The 14442-nt window shown below is 42.3% G+C and overlaps 1 long non-coding RNA gene across 1 annotated transcript; it reads right to left on the reverse strand.

The window, feature by feature from the left end:
- Positions 1-255: 255 nt before the first annotated feature.
- Positions 256-13823, reverse strand: LOC108581208. Its single transcript, XR_002515555.2, has 3 exons — positions 11156-13823; positions 6116-6225; positions 256-5612 (listed from the first exon to the last, which is right to left on the reverse strand). It is a non-coding gene; the product is annotated as an uncharacterized LOC108581208 (long non-coding RNA).
- Between the last annotated feature and the right edge of the window lie 619 nt (positions 13824-14442).

Below are 14442 nucleotides of genomic sequence, written 5' to 3' on the forward strand. Positions count from 1 at the left end.
CTAATAACATTGCTGAAAGCTTTCATTAATTTTACTGATACTTTTTTTTTTTTTTTTGAGACAGAGTCTTGTTCTGTCAGCCAGACTAGAGCACACTGGTCTCGGCTCACTGCAACCTCCACCTCTCAGGTTCAAGTGAGTCTCGTGCCTTAGCCTCTAGAGTAGCTTGGAGTACAGGCGTCCGCCACCACACGTGGCTAATTTTTGTATTTTTAGTGGAGACGGGGTTTCGCCATGCTGCCAGCTGGTCTCGAACTCCTGACCTCAAGTGAGCTGTCTGCCTTTGCTTCACAAATTGTTGGGATTACAAGCATGAGCCACTGTGCCTGGCCGATATTCATTTTTAATGTAGATTTTCTATAGATACTCCTATCCTCTGCAGTTTTATAAATTCTTTTTTTAACTTTGTGCGTTTCTTTTTCTAATCCTTGTCTTATTTCACTGGTTAGGACTCTAGGACTGAATGGAAATGTTGATGTAAGTATTATTGTCTTACTCCTGACTTTAATGCAATTGCTTTTAAGATTTTACTATCAAATATGTTACCTATAGTATTTTAGTGAATACACTTTTGAGATTGACTGTTTTTTTTTTCTTTTTTCTTCATTGGATAAGCATAAATGTTTTACTGTTGATAAGATGTTTTTCATGACATAGTTAAATTTTGGCTATTTTCTATCTATGAGATGATCAGATTTCCCCCTTTAATCTACTAATGTGGTGTGTTAATGAAAAGATTTTCTAATATTGCATTCCACTTCATTAAACAATTATCTAACATTTTTCAGCATTCATTCAACATCTTCAATCCTTCAATGTTATGGGATGAATATCTATTATGTCAGGTGTAGAAATAAAGATAAATAACACATAGTCCCTTTCTTCAGAAAGCCTACCATTTCTTTTGAAAAGTAAGAGAATGAGAAGGGGGTCCTGTGAGTAACACGCATTCAGTGTTTGCTATGTGCCAGATATTCTTTTAGATGCTCCAGAAATGTATTCCGATTTAATTCTCCCAACAACTTTATAGGATAAGTACAATAATTTTATCCATTTTATATATTAGATAGCTGAGGCTTCCAGAAATAAGTGATTTGCTCAAAATCAGCACTCAAACCAAGACTCTGTGGCCCTAAAGACCAGGCTCTTGCAATATAAGTATCATGGTTGTTGAAAGCATGGAGAGCCACATTTAAGTTAGGTTTATGATTTCCAGAAAATATTGGATTTAAATGATTCAACAAGGGGGCAGGCATGAGATAGAGGGGAGCTGTAGACAGCAGTTAAAGCAGAGGAGGCTATGGGAGGCGAGCAAAGTCTCAGGGTCGGGAAAGCACAAGATAGCCCAGGGACCAATGGGTAGACCAGTTAGCTAGATGTATACATTGTGTAAAATGATGTTGGGAAGTAAACCTAGAGAGATGGATTAGCAGATTATCCCATGAAAACCCTTGTGATGACATGCAACACAGACTGGAGTAAGGAAAGTCAGAATCTCAGCAGGAGGCCGTGGCTACTGTCAAAGTGAGCAATAGTAACAACCCTTCATTTGCTCCTCATTGATCTTAGGATGGAGTCCGACCAAATACCTTACCTTGGTTGACCAGACCTGACATGGTCTGTCCCTTTCTTTCTTCTCCAGTCTCATCTTACCCCTTGCCCTCTCAACTCCAACCTTATTGGCCTCTCTGTTTCCTGAACCTCCTATATTCCTTTTAACCAAATAGTCTTTGAATAAATTGTTCCATCAGTAAGTAACTTTCTTCCTCCTCTGAGCAGGACACCTCTATTTGTCTAGTCGATTTCTACTCATACTTGATGTCTCAATCCTTAATTGTGTTCTTCTCTTTCAGGAGTGCTAATTTCAATTTATAGCTCTATTTTCATTAGAGTTTTCCTAAGCAATGCTTGTCTCTTCTCCCAGGTTATAAATTATGTTGCTGGAATAGGGAAAGTCTGAGTCTGTTTTTGCTTACCTAATTCCTAGCACAAAGCCTGGCTCAGAGTAGACACTCGATACATATGCATAGTTGTTAAATGAATGAATAAAAGAACAATTTATCTGAACTATGGAGGGTGAAGTCAGTAGAAATAAAATGAATAAGGAGAAAAGGAGATTGCTTTAGAACTCTTCTTTTTACCTGTTAGAAAGAAGAGCTGACTTACTTGGTGATTGACTGAACGTGGGGATGAAACAGGTGAAGGAATTAGGAATGGTTTTCAAGCTTAGCTTCCAAATGATTAATTGAGAGAGAAGTATTATTAACAGAAACAGGGAATCCAGAAAGATGATGAATTTAATTTTAGATATATCAAATCACTACGAAGACCCTGAGGAACATATCCAATAGGCATTTGCAGGTCAGAGTAGTCATACACGGAGATACAGATTTGGGACACGCTTTCAAAATGAAAAGCCGTCCGCTTAAGAAAGTGGAATTAACAAGAGAAAGAGAATAAACAGAATAGCAGAGGCCCTGGGAACTGCATATTGACACATGTCTATTGAAGGAGGCAGTGAAGAGAAGAGGAGTTGATTAAGTGGACAGAGCAGCAGACAGGGATGACATGAGGGTTGAGCACTGCCACAGAAGCCTGGGAGAAGTGAATTCCACTGAGTGGAACATCAACATTGCAGAGGAAGAACGAAGACCAAAAATTAGGCATTGACCTTTAGACAATTCCTCGGTGACCTCTGGGAGTAGAGTTTCTATAGAGCACGAAGTGGGACGAAATACTGATTTTCGGAAAAGAAGAGACTGCTTGTACACATCACTGATTGAAGAAGTGTGGCAATGGCAAGCAAATACAAATAGGATTGTAAGTAGAGTGAATAGTGGAGGAGACATCAAGGAAATTTCTCGAGTTATTAGAAGCCTGTATATGCTTATAAACAGAGGGGAAGTCTGTGGACAGGAGAAATTGACGGTGCAGTTGGATGGGAAAAGGGGAGTGTACAGGGCCAGCCGTGCTTATTGAAGGAGGAGTTTTCCAGAAGCGATGAAATAGGTGGTGTGGCTCACTTGAGTAAAAGAGCTTGCTCTCTCTCTGAGACTATCACTTCTCATCAAGACTGCGGAAGAAATTGAGGGGGGAGGGGAAACTGAGTGTGCAAAGGAAGTGGAGTAATAGGGAATAGGCTTCACATCCTCAGCATTCTCCACTTGCACAAGCTCACACTGGGGAAAAGCATGAGTTGTTGCCCTGGAGCAAGCTGCCTGTCTGCCAGGCCAGTAGTGACACAGCCCCTTTCAAATGCTCCAGACTTATGAGAACCCCCCCCCCAAAAAAAAAAAAAGAAGAGAGAAAAAAAGGTAGGTTCAGGGCTGACACATGGCGGCTGCATTCTGGGATTGGGCTACAGCTGGCCCTGGCCGTGCCCCTCTCTCTGAGGGCTGTTGGAAGAGGCGCTTTCTTGTGTACACAGGTGGAGGAGCCCACATTTCCAATCTTTTAGCCCCACCTCTGGCCCAGCCCAGCTGCAGACACCCTTCCTTTGGGCTGTGAACTCGACTGCATGGTCAAGCCTAGGGCAGCCTGAAGTCAGTGATGAAAATCCCTGGCATTTCCTCTCATAACCATTTCCAAAGGGCTTTCCCCAAATATGATCTCATTCCATTCTCATGGCACCATGGCTTTTCAACTCCAATTTAGAGATGCCAATCACTAAGCACCTCTAGAGAGGCCATGCCGTTAATAGTATCTAGGGCTGCTGACTTGAAAACCTGGGCTCTTTCAGCCATCTCACATGGTCTGCATCTGACTCATCCCCTTTGGAGGTGAGAAGGTGGGCTCTGGGATTTGGGAGATGAGAATGACAAAAAAAACCTGTATTAGCCATCCCGCCTGAGCTTGCCAAAGGTAGCCCCCTCCATCCGTGGGTCCGGAAGCTATTTCCATTTCTGCTAGAAGGAACTGATGGTGCCTATTGATTAAAAATCTCATGAAAAGAGAAGCAGAGCAGGCAATTGTTATGTGTTTGGTGGTGTTGGTATGTGGGGCATGAAGAGAAAGGAGAAATGTCTGAAAATACATTCACCAATCTTAAGCCAACTTCATTGCTTGAAACACAAGAGGGAAACAGCTGACTTCCTTCATCTTCACCTTGGATGTGCGAAGGTTCACCCCAGGTGAAGGGCACTGACCAGATGTGTGACCCTGGGCAAGTCACTTCGTCCCTTTAGGCTTGCGCTTCCTTTCCTGGAAAACAACGAGGCTGCAATAAATGCCCAAGGTCGGACTAACTCGAATAGTCTCTGAGTCCAGGATTCTTAGGAAAATGGAAATCATTAGAGTAGGAAGGGAAGGGTTTCTTCTTGGGGACTTCTGGTTCAAGGCCTGCCTTCCTGAAGGGGCAGTTAAATCATTAATAGGTTGGTGAAAAAGCATCATTTTCTTAGGGATGGAACGTGCCCTTAAAGTATTTGCAAAACTAGCTAACTAACAACCAGCAAACTAACCACCTAACTAACCAACTAGCCAATTAACTACCTAACCAACCAGCTAGCTAACTAACTATCTACTAACTAAAACTAACACCTGAACAGCAGCCACAGTGTGGGGAAGGAGCAATTGCAAATACCCTTTTCTTCTGTTGCAAACAGGGACGGCTCCAGCAGTTGGATGGCAGCCCCGGGTTTCCTGACATAACCTGTATCTGCTTGGTGCTCCTCGGCTTGCAGGGCACAGGCAATTTGGTTTCATGCGGCCATGCCAAGTGCAGAGAGAGGCCCCAGCTGCACTTTCAGTCACGTGACCTGGTGACTCAGGCCCTTTCTGGTTCCTGCTTGTCAGGGTATGGGAAAGGTGAGACACCACTTTGCAGTGGCTCTTTGGGAGGGTCTAGGGTTGAGCAATGGTTTGTTATTATATAGGTTGCCCTGAACCCTTTTTACGTGAGCGTAATAAAGTTATCTTAGAGCCCCAGAATTGCCATTTTCAGATGATGTCTGCAGAGTTGCTGTGTTCATCTCCTGTCTCCAGGAGTAAGCCAAAATCATCGGAGGGGAAAAAATAAATCTACATTTCACCACTTCCTTTAATGAAATAGTTCGGTATTTAACCACCTCATCACCCGAAATGTCTTTTATGCTAACCTGAATCCACCCTGCCACGTTTAAGCATAATTCCTCTTACTCTGGTAGACAGAGTGGAAAATTTGTTCCACGATGGCAGGAATGTCTACGTAACCTTAAGAGAAGATGCTAATTCCAACTTTATTTTCTCTTCTCTGCCTATCTGTAGCCTCTATTCTTTCAAGCTAGGTTTCAAATTTACCTCCTTTAGGAATCTTTCACTGTGGAACCCCTCCTTTCTACAGAAGAGACCAGAGCACACAGGCTCAGAGTTTACATTCTTATGTGTTTGTTCTTACTGATGTGCGGTTTTGAAAACGCTTTTGAGTTGATTTCAGGGCGCAGTGCTCTGTATTTGCAGGTGGGATGGATTCTCTTTAATGCAACTGTGGTGTTGTGAAAAGCGCTGTGGCCTTGGAGTCAGGAATCCTGGATATGTCACTTACCAGCCATTACTTGAGGCAGGTTCCTCAATCTCGGAGAGGTTTGGATTATTCCTCTGGAAATCAGAAAATGGGGCTGTAACTCCTGGAGTCACTGTGAAGATAAATGAAGGAATGAAGGTAAATGAAGGAAAGTGCGGAGGATAATGGCTTGCATTTAACAGGCAGCCCGTTGACACTCACTTACGTACCCTGAGGGACCAAAACTTCTATTTCTATTGTTTTTCTCCATAAGGCCTCACTGCACTGCTCTGCCCACAGCATAAGCTTAATGAGTGCCACACACTGACTATCTATTTGGTACCTAAGAACAAGCAAGCTGGAAAGGGCTTAGGGCCACTTTATGATCTGGGTGAAGTCTTGAAAAGTCCAGGATGTGGGTCCCCACTCCAGGTAGATCACAGGAGATAGCTCAGGGTGTGTCTCTGAGCCAGGGAACCAGATGAGAGGCAGGATCCATGAAATAGGAATCTAGGGGAAACAGAGGATTTGGTCCTAAAAGGGATGTCTGGTGCAGGCATGTGCCGGAGAAAAAGGGGCCAGTAATGCTTCTACTAAAATCTGTTCCTTGTAACTTCACCGGCTCTTAGAGTTCACCTTTGCACTGCCGGCTCCATTTTCCTGCGTCACTTTGACAAGCCAATTTCCGGTCCTTATCAGCACCGTGGGAGGTGGGGTTTCTTTATCCAGGTGCTCAGTTTGATTACCTATGAGAGACAGATGTTATTGATGCTAAAGTAATTTATTTTCCCTGGGAAATGCAGGCTTTGACCTCCGCCTGGTTCCTTAGCCCTTCCTGCACACAAGGGTCAGAGGCTCAGAGATGGCTGTGGCCATGCTCCAGTTAGTGCAGGTGACAAATCTCAACTCTGATCCAGTTTGACTCCAGGGTGAAATGGGCAGGGATGACTCACAGGTTGAGGAACCCGCTCCACAAAGGCTCTGTGGAAGGAAATGATGTCTGGGTGGAAAATGGGCTTGCAGCTTTGGGATGAACTAAGCCTGGAGAGATTACTGAGGGCGAGGGAGGGGTTTATTTATAGAGGGCGAGGCCTTCTCTTTTTCCCACTAGGCCAGATGAATGGAGAGGTGGTGAGGAAAGAAGCCTGTTGGGGGACCACATCTATTCCCCGGCTCATCTCTTCAGTCAAAGCCTGGCAGAAGCTTCTCATTTATTTTTCTACCACCAGTTCCCTGAACTGGTGGATATCAGGTGGTAAATCAATACTTGCATGTGGTGATTTTTGCTTTGTGGACCCTCAGATACAGACAGCCAAGCTCAACACATTCCTCAGCCACACTGTTGTTAGTAGGCTGTGCAAGGTCACATTTTGGTTTTATTTTGGTCATTTGCCTTTTTTCTTTCATCCCTTATCTTCACTTCCATTTCCCTTCTGTACCTCCCTTCCCTATTCCACACTCTACCTGTACCCCTGACTCACTCGTGGTATTCTAATGACAGAACAAGAACCCCATGCATGTGCCCCTATGGCTTTGGCAAGAGCTTCTCTGGGTATATACCAGTCTGCAGGATCACTGGGCCATAAGGCATAGGCATGGCCTATGCCGCTCCTATATATGCCACATAGGAGTATTTCACTAAATACCGCCTGGTTGCTCTCCAGAATGGCTGCACTCCAGCAGTGAATGAATGAGCCTGTTTCCTGGAATCTTCTCCAGAACTTGCTGTTACCTGGCTTTCTAATCTTTGTATACTGGGTGTGTGTAAAATACTATATAATTGTTTTTAAATTTGTATTTTTCTGATTTCTAGGAGGGTTACATATCTCATCTCTTACTTGTTATCTATTCTCTAATTTGTGTATTCCATGTTTTGCCCATTGTTCTTTGGGGTTTCCAGTCTTTTTCATGTTGATTTGCAGGAGTTTTTGCATATATTAGATATATAATTATCTATGTATGTAGACACTATAATTTTTTGGATATTGTTCTTATCCAGTTTTGGAAGCAAGATTATACTTACTAGCCTTGTCAACTGAATACTATTTTAATTTCTATAATGATGATCTATGCAAACTTTCAATTTCTTCTTCTGCCAATGTTGGTACTTTATAAATTCACTATAATGTGTCTAGGTGTGGACCATTCTCCCCATCTGTGTTGTATAACATTCCATAAGTCTTTCCATTTTCTTTAATTCTGTAATTATTTAATTTAATTCTTTCTCATTTTCTTTAATTCTAAGAAATAATAATTATTTCCTTAAGTATTTTCCCCTTTCATTTTTGTTTTTTTTTTTTTGGTCTTTTTGGAGAGCATCTGTTGTATGGTTAGTGATTCTTCTACTTCTGTAAATCTAACTTCCACTTTTGATTCTTTTTTAGAAAGAACTTAAAATTATATGGTATTTATTCATTTACTCTTAATAAAAATAAGCCTCTTAATAGTCCCTTGTATTTATTTCACTTCTTCCTGGAGTACTTCTTCTAAGAGAATATTGAAAGAGGTTTTATATGTGCCTAAGATATCATCAATTTGCCCCCAAACTTAAAGACAGTTTAATTGGAGTTAAAATTCTCGGTTGAAAGTTTGTCTTTCAATGCTGAAAAAAGTATTCTAGTATCCCACATCCAATGTTGATAGTAAGGATTCCTGGTTGTCACCCAACACCCCCTGCCCTGTCCCAGGGGATCTGAACCTTCTCTCTGGAAATCAAGAGAATGTGGAGAGGATCTTTGGAGGCTAAGTGATGGTGTGCTGTGTGGATTGCAGCAGTGGCAAGAGGACCAACAGCTAATGAGGTGGGGTGGGCAGGGCAAGGCACAGGGAAGGAGATGTGCAGGTTGGGGGTGGCTGGCTAATTCTTCTGGCTGGCAAGTGCTGATTTTTCCTGCAGAACCCTGGAAGGGTACAAAATTCTAAATTTAGAGGACTCAAAAACTGTAGATTTGATGGTGAGCAAGAGTGAGATGCAGGCTGAAACTCCCCACTTCTCTACCCTATCACAGGGGAAGGATTGCTCCTCTGTAAAGAAACTGAACAACTTGATCCTGGTGTGGGAGCTGATGCCACATCCAGGCTCCATTACCACTGACCCTGTAGTGGAGCTGGGTAGTCTGCATGACCTCCGGTGTACTCTGAGTTCAGCCAGTTTTGCTTGCATCACCAACTGATAGACATTTGAAAGAAACTATGAAACACAATTAAGAAAAAGAGAAATGACTCCACAGAAAAACAAGAGTTAATTCAGGATACATAAGGAACTTGAAAGAAACTCGAATTTGTATATTCAGAGACATTTATGAAACTATCACATCAATTAACAGAAGAGAATGCTATAAAAACACTAACTAAAAAGTTGGAGGATAAAATAGAGGAAAAGTAAAATAAAAAAGGTAACACATAGACTAAACCAGGGAACCAACATCTAACTGATAGAGGCTCCAAAAAGAGATGAAGACAAACAGATGAGGGAATGAAGTACAGAAAAACATTACAAGAGAATTCCCCAGAGTTGAAGGACACAAAATTTAAGAAAGACATATTCATCTTGTACTCACTACAATAAGGAAGAGTTGGCAAATGAAACAGTGTAAAATTCGGGACACTAATACTGAAAAGAGAGTTCTTAAATGTTTTCTGAGAGAGAGAAATGGAGAAAAAAATAACGCCAACCTACAAATAAATGAGCACCAAAGATTTCTAACAGCAACACAGTTTGCTAGAAAACAGTGTTTAACTGCTTTAAATTATGAAGGAAAATGATTTTCAACTAGAATTCTTTATTTTTTTCTTCTTATTGTTAGATGAATATGCTTATGTATCAACTAGAATTGTATACTCCTCAAGAATATCTATGAAATTTGAAGGCAGAGGAAAAGACATTTTGAAACAGATAAGAAGTCAGAGGGCTTAACTTTACACACCTTTTTTTGGAAGTCATTTGAAAACACACTCCTGAAAAATGAGAAAGTAGAACAAGCCAGAGGAAGACATCAAATTCCAGAAGCAGTATATTCAACCTGGAATCATAGTGAAGAGTAACACACAATGACAGTTTTGCTGCAGGTCTGGAGAGGCCAGTATAGATTTCACAGCTGAAAGAAACACTAATTTGTGTCTTCAAATGTTTTTTGAAGACATGTAGCACAGAGATGTTAAATCAGTTGGCCAAGATCACTCAGTAGTAAGTAGTAAGTTAGCGATCCTGACTCAGCCTGTCAGGCTTTGGAGCCTGAGCTCTTACCTCTTACTATACAGTGCTTCTCCTGGTAACCTGCCTTAAAGTTATTAACGCATTCCATTAGGAAAATGAAAATAGTGATATGTTCCATGCATGCTAAACCCTCATTTATTATAGTCAGAATGCAAAACAATACTATGTAAAATTGCTAAATTAAGAATTAGCTTTATAGAAGTCAAGAAATAGTTTTTAGAGAAATAAAAGTAATCACTAGGAGAGAAAACTCAAAGAGAATGCAAGGTGATTAGGTAGAGGGAGTGGACAAGGGAAAGCGGAGAGGGAAGAGGAAGGGAAGACTGTTGCTTTGCATTTTAAATCCCCTGCACCTTAAAAAATTAAATTATGTGCATGAATTACTTTGAAAAACTGTAAATTTGTGTATCTTTTAAAAGGGTAAATAGGGCTTGTTTGGAAGATGAGCCGAAAGGGCAATGATAGTAATGTTCAAAGCGGGAGAAGAGTTGGAAGTTCGTGGCCTGGTGGGGAATGGTGTAATCTAGTGGCTGGATTCTAGGGTGGTTGTTTTAGCAGTGGGTGGGCGGCAGGCGGGGGAGGGGGGCAGCAGCTGGAGGTGACTCTGGAAAAGTGGGCTAAGGCAAGGCTGTGGAAAGCATTGAATGCCATGCTAAGAAGTTTGGAATTTCCTCTGTTGACCATGGGGAGCTATGAAAAAAAGTTTTGAGCAACGTTGATTCCATCTGTGTTTCAGAAGAATCATCCTTATGGCAAAATGCAGTAGGATTTGGAGTGTGGGAATGACAGGAAGCGGGAAAGCCAGATCAGAGGTGGTTACAAGCTTAAGGGACTCTTCAGGGTCCGAGTTAAGGCTTTCAACCTATGTAGAAAACTGAAGTTCCATAATTGCAACTTGAATGAAAACTCTTCCACCACTTTCCTCACCCTCCTGCGGACTAGGGTGTCCTCTGCCCAGGAAGACACTGATGGGGCGGTAGGGTGGTGGTGGGTGGGCCACAGGGAACTGCCCACCCCTCCTCATTCAGGGGCCACTAGAACCTCCTGCCTGGTCCAAGTCTCACTTCAGATTTTTAAAATCTTATTACAAACAATTTTTTGGCCACATTTCAAGACATGTCTTAGTTTTTAGCCCAGGATTTTTACCAATCTCTCCCCAGCCCCCTCCACACCCTTTAATGATTCCCTTGGTTTTTATAAGTAGTTTTCCAGTTTTTTCCTCCTGCCCTGCCAACTCATCTAAGAAGTAGGATTTTTTTCTCCTTTTTTATTATTAATATTTTAGAAATAATAAAATGGAAAAAATGAATGTTTTTGCACTTCTGGCCTCTTGCTTTCGAGGTTCACACCCACTGGTGCCCTCCTTCTGAGGCTCACTAACATTCCACACTGCTGGGCGTGTGTCTGCGTGACTAGGAGCCCTCGGCTGCTGTCCCCTGTCATTATAATTTCTCCCTTACCTCCTTACCTACTTCCATTCCTCTGTTTCTCTCACCCTCTGGTTGCTAGGCAACACAGCGCAGGGGCAGGAGGAGCTGGCGGGCAGAGCCCCCATGAAAATAGTGGCTGCTTGTCTTCCTCTCCCAGCAGCTTGGCTGGGAGTTGGGCAATTGCTGAAGGTCAAAGGCAGCCATCCATAACTGTGTCATTCCCTCCACTAGGCATAAACCTGACGCAACCAGGGAAATACCTGAAGGTAGGGGATGGGGTAAAGTAAGGCAGTTAATTTTCCTTTCATACCCAAGAGGCTGGGCGTGGCTCCTGCCTTCCGGCAGAAGAGGGTAAAGGTGGAGATGAATTGGCCTTTCTTCATTTCAGGAATGTGAATTTCATTTCCTTCCACACCTCTCTGTCCAGTGGCTGGGCTTCAGAACTAGAGTCGACCCTGCAAAATACAAATTCACTTCTTAGCAGAGGTTGAATTTTTTGAGTTGGGGTCCATTTCTCTAGTACCAAACATGATCTGGGGACTCGCAGCATGGACAGCCTCTGGGAGCTTGTTAGAAATGTAGACCTTGGTCCCATCCCGGACCACCGAACCAGAAGCTGCAGTTTTTCAGAATGGCTGGGTAATTTGTATGCATGCTGATCAAATATTGTAGATTTGGTCTTAGGTTCTTGAGACTTCTTCCTTTCTCCTGCTCAGTGGGGCATCATGGAATCCTATCTTGGGGTCCTTCATGGGTTTACGGAGAGATGAGTGAGCAAATGCAGAGAACTGTCTCAGCCTGACAAAAACCCCTTCCCCTTTCTCCATCTATCCTTATCCTACACAGGTGTGAGACAAGGCATGTCCAGATATGTTACTTCCCTTATCCTCACACGCTCCTGTGTCTATTTTTAAACAACGAATCCCAATTATATTGATGAAGAAATGACCTAGTTTGTTGAAGCTTTCAGAGCTTCAATGGACTCACCCTGGTGATTGCTGAACAGCTTGCTTTCACCTTCCTTTGGTATGTGTCTTAGGCTAGAACTTCTATCCTTTTAAACACATAGCTCCAAAGAGTCATTATTGAAAAAAAGCAATCAGAAACAGAATGTTGGGTTTGGTTTGAGTCATAAATTCCACCACGTAGGGATGAAATTAAGGACTTTTTTCCTGAGCCTCTGCAAATGATTCCAGTAGTTCAGAGGCCCTTTTGAACAAGAGGTTACATGGATTGAGTTTCAAAGAAAAGAATGTCGAAAGACGTCTTCCAGCTGAGAATGGGCTCCAGATGTGAGCATTGCTCTTCTAGATGTGTGGACGAATGGAGCGGGACTGAGATGCCTCACATGTCTGCAATATGAAATGGAAAATCCTCTCTCAGCCATAGGGGAAAGTAGGACAGGGGGAAGACAAATGGAATCCAAATTAAACTCTTCAAGGTGGGGCCAGACTAACTCGAAGAAATCATTCCCACGTGGGCTGACATTTTACATATGCAGTATGTGTAGAGGCCACGCCTCAAACTGCGCTGCTGAGCAGAAACTCAGGAGGTATTTTGTCTGCGGGAACTCACTCTTCTCAGACCTGCGTAATTCTGATTCAGCCCCTTAGAGGAGCCTCACTGAGAACTGCTGAGACTACAGACAGATCAAGCAGGACAGGCGGCCAGACTTACTTAGGGGAGCTGAGAACAGAGCTCAGAATGTGGAAGGGGAAGGAGCCAGGAATCACACAGTCCTTTCTTTCTTCGGCTTCTGAATCAGCAACTCATTCTCTCGGGGATCGCTGGGTTTGTTTCTTGACAATGGCTAGCAGGTCCCATGTTTCTCAGATGAGTAAATTTGAAACCACAGAAAACCGAGGCCTTGTGGCCAAGTCCTCTTGGTTTGTCACATCTCTGAAAATCTGAGCCATTGTCAAACTCCTGGCTGCAGGGAATTAAACCCTTTATTTCCCTCTGCCAGCATCTTCACCTTCTCCAGGAAGATCTGCCAAAGGACTGCTCCAGGTGCAGGTCCACCCACCTCCCCACTTTCCCAAACCTTCCTTTTCCATTTAGAGGCTGTCCTTGAGTCCCAATTTCCATGTCACTCTGGAAGCGTAAAAGTGATCTTTATTCCCCCTACCTTCTCTATTTTTAAGCAACACAACTAACTCACTTTGTACTGGTTCAGCTGGTGAGGATCCATATTTTTATTTTCCCCTAAGAGTTCCCAGGATCTAAACAATATGTTCTGACAAAACAGGTTAATTTGAGTTGCTAATTATTTACATTATTAAAACATTATTACATTTGTCCATGTAATAATGTCTACATACTGATTACACACACACACACACACACACACATGCACACCCCCAAACTGGCATAATCCCTGGTTAATATGCTAATAATAAAATTGATGATTACTAAGTTGAAAAAGTTAGTTAGCTGTCTTCTGTTTTTGTATATGGGGCCTAATTTTTCCTGTGATCTTGGGCCCAACACATTTCTGAAAGGCCACACCAGTCAGAAAGCAGATTTTCCAGTTGGAAGGTATTGAATGCATTGCAGGGGTAAACCCAGGACCAGTCCACCCTGGGAGGACATATGTCATTACACTGAGAATCAAGTATCAGGAAGTATAGTATCATCATCATCATCATCAATCAATGACTAACTATGAGTTTATTTCCTTTTGTTTTTATTTTATTTTTAAATTTAATTTAATTTTTATTTATTTATTTTTTTTGAGATGGGGTCTCAGTCTGTCACCCAGGCTGGAGTGCAGTGGCATGATGTTGATTCTCTGCAACCTCTGCCTCCTGGATTCAAGCAATTCTCCTGCCTTAGCCTCCTGAGTAGCTGGGACTACAGGCATATGCCACCATGGCAGGCTAATTTTTTGTGTTTTTAATAGAGACAGGGTTTCACCACATTGGCCAGGCTGGTCTTGAACTCCAACTCCTGACCTCAAGTGATCTGCCTGCCTCAGCCTCCCAAAGTGCTGGGATTACAGGCATGAGCCACCGAATCCAGCCTCCTTTTGCTTTTAATCAATTTAGAATTGAGTTCTCAAGCTGCTGTTTGTTTTGATTCTAAGCATATTTTGATATTCCAGTGAGTACCCAATTCAGTTTTTATATATATATATAAAATTATATATATACATATAAAATTACACACCCTGCATCAAAAACATCTTTACGTATTTTTATACTTAAACCCAGTTCAAATTGCTTTAAGGCTTAGGAAAATAGGTTTAGTTCAGTATGTAGTTTAGAAAATGTATACATTTTATTCTGGCTTCCAACTAAAACTGTGGTGTATTTCTT

Source organism: Papio anubis, chromosome 9, assembly GCF_008728515.1.
Source record: "Papio anubis isolate 15944 chromosome 9, Panubis1.0, whole genome shotgun sequence".
NCBI classification, from domain to species: domain Eukaryota; kingdom Metazoa; phylum Chordata; class Mammalia; order Primates; family Cercopithecidae; genus Papio; species Papio anubis.